Consider the following 2,674-nt stretch of genomic DNA (forward strand, 5'->3'; position numbering starts at 1 on the left):
GTTTGTAGACTAACTAAACTTAGTGTCCATTTTTACGAGTTGAAACTAGGGTCTGCGCTTTAAACGCAGTCGGTCGAACGCTAGCCTGAGATGCTTGTCTTGCAGGATCAAACCACCGCAGTGGACCTTTTCTCTGACTGGGTTTTCCCCCGTCCCAGCCAGTGCCCACCAACTGGTATATCAAAGGCCGTGATATGTGCTGTCCTGTCTGTAGGAAGTGCATATAATACTGGTAGATCCCTTGGTGTTTATGGGGAAATGTAGCGGGTTTCAAGTCGTGTAAAAAATACCAAATGTTTGACATCCAATAGCCGATGATTAATAAATCAATGTGCTCTAATGGTGTTTTCTTAAGACCGGCCTCGGTGGCGTCGTGGTTAGGTACTGGGTTCGGATCCCAGTCGAGGCATGGGATTTTTAATCTAGATACCGACTCCAAACCCTGAGTGAGTGCTCCGCAAGGCTCAATGGGTAGGTGTCCTGCCTGTGGGAAGCGCAAATAAAAGATCCCTTGCTGCCTGTCGTAAAAGAGTAGCCTATGTGGCAACAGCGGGTTTCCTCTAAAAAACAGTGTCAGAATGACCATATTATGTTTGACGTCCAATAGCCGATGATAAGATAAAAAATCAATGTGCTCTAGTGGCGTCGTTAAATAATTATTTTTTTTACTAATGGTGTCGTTAAACAAAACAAACAAAGGTTATTTTAAACGCGTGTTTCTTTATGAAAAGCTAGAGAAAATATATGCTTTATATTTAGAGTGATAACCAAAATTTCAAATTTAAGTTAAACTCTTGGACAAAATGAGCCTAGAACCAGGAACTGAACGATCTTAGTAGGTTTCCTTCTTCTATATGTAATATTGTAAGTAATAATTTAAGTTAAACTCTTGGACAAAATGAGCCTAGAACCAGGAACTGAACGATCGTAGTAGGTTTCCTTCTTCTATATGTAATATTGTAAGTAATAATTTAAGTTAAACTCTTGGACAAAATGAGCCTAGAACCAGGAACTGAACTATCTTAGTAGGTTTCCTTCTTCTATATGTAATATTGTAAGTAATAATTTAAGTTAAACTCTTGGACAAAATGAGCCTAGAACCAGGAACTGAACTATCTTAGTAGGTTTCCTTCTTCTATATGTAATATTGTAAGTAATAATTTAAGTTAAACTCTTGGACAAAATGAGCCTAGAACCAGGAACTGAACTATCTTAGTAGGTTTCCTTCTTCTATATGTAATGTAAATTGTAAGTAATAATTTAAGTTAAACTCTTGGACAAAATGAGCCTAGAACCAGGAACTGAACGATCTTAGTAGGTTTCCTTCTTCTATATGTAATATTGTAAGTAATAATTTAAGTTAAACTCTTGGACAAAATGAGCCTAGAACCAGGAACTGAACTATCTTAGTAGGTTTCCTTCTTCTATATGTAATATTGTAAGTAATAATTTAAGTTAAACTCTTGGACAAAATGAGCCTAGAACCAGGAACTGAACGATCTTAGTAGGTTTCCTTCTTCTATATGTAATATTGTAAGTAATAATTTAAGTTAAACTCTTGGACAAAATGAGCCTAGAACCAGGAACTGAACGATCTTAGTAGGTTTCCTTCTTCTATATGTAATATTGTAAGTAATAATTTTTCTGACTAATAGCTACTATGGGGCTATCGCTTCAGTTCGAATTAGCTAGTTACTAGAATGGGCCTATTGGCTTAACTGGGACTTATTACCAAGATGGATCTAGTATTTCAGTTTTAACTATATGATAGGATTGGCATATTGGTTTAGTCCCAACTACTTACTAAGATACGCCTTTTGAAATTGTAGCAAAAAAAAGAAAAGAAACAATTCATTTAACCGACGCACGGCACATTTTATATACGGGTATATGGCGTCGGACATCGTTAAGGACCACACGTATGAGAGAAAACCCGCTGTCGCCAATCCATGAGCTATTCTTTTAGATTAGCAGCAAGGAATATTTTATATGCATGATCCTACAGACAGGACAGTACATACCACGGCCTTTGTTACACGAGTTGCGGAGCACTAGTTGGAACGAGAAATAGTTTTATAGGCCCACCAATGGGGATCGATCCTAGACAGACATTGCATTAAGCGAGCACTTTACCACTGGGCTACGCCCCTCTCCCCTCCAACCGCCACTCCTGAAATTAAAGCATGCTCAGATGTATTGTTATAGGCCTACACTTAAGTGCAAAAATGCGAGTCTACAGATATCTCACAGCAGTTGTTTCCCTTCAGGTATTTAAAACGCAGCTAACGTTTTGATATAAAGATTACATTTAATCCTTTTTCATTGAAATATTTTCGTACAAGAAAGTATATTATGTAATTTATATACCTTTTCGCGATTTTAAATTCAGTACCAATGACATTTTAAAAACCTCCAAAATGTCTACCTGACATAAAATACGAAATATTTTTGCGTTTTTTTGTTGTTTTTTTCCATCGGGAACTTTTTGATGCATATCGTTTTTTTACCAGTAACAAGATGGTTAAGCCATCGGCTGGTAAGTACTGGGTTCGCCTCACGGTACCGGATCCCACCCAGAGCAACTTTAAGGCCACTACACCGACTTCTCTCTCACTAACCACACGCAACTAATCACTAACACTCTGTCCTGGAATGACAGCCCAGATAGCTGAGG

This window comes from Gigantopelta aegis, chromosome 6, assembly GCF_016097555.1.
Source record: "Gigantopelta aegis isolate Gae_Host chromosome 6, Gae_host_genome, whole genome shotgun sequence".
Taxonomy (NCBI): Eukaryota; Metazoa; Mollusca; class Gastropoda; order Neomphalida; family Peltospiridae; genus Gigantopelta; species Gigantopelta aegis.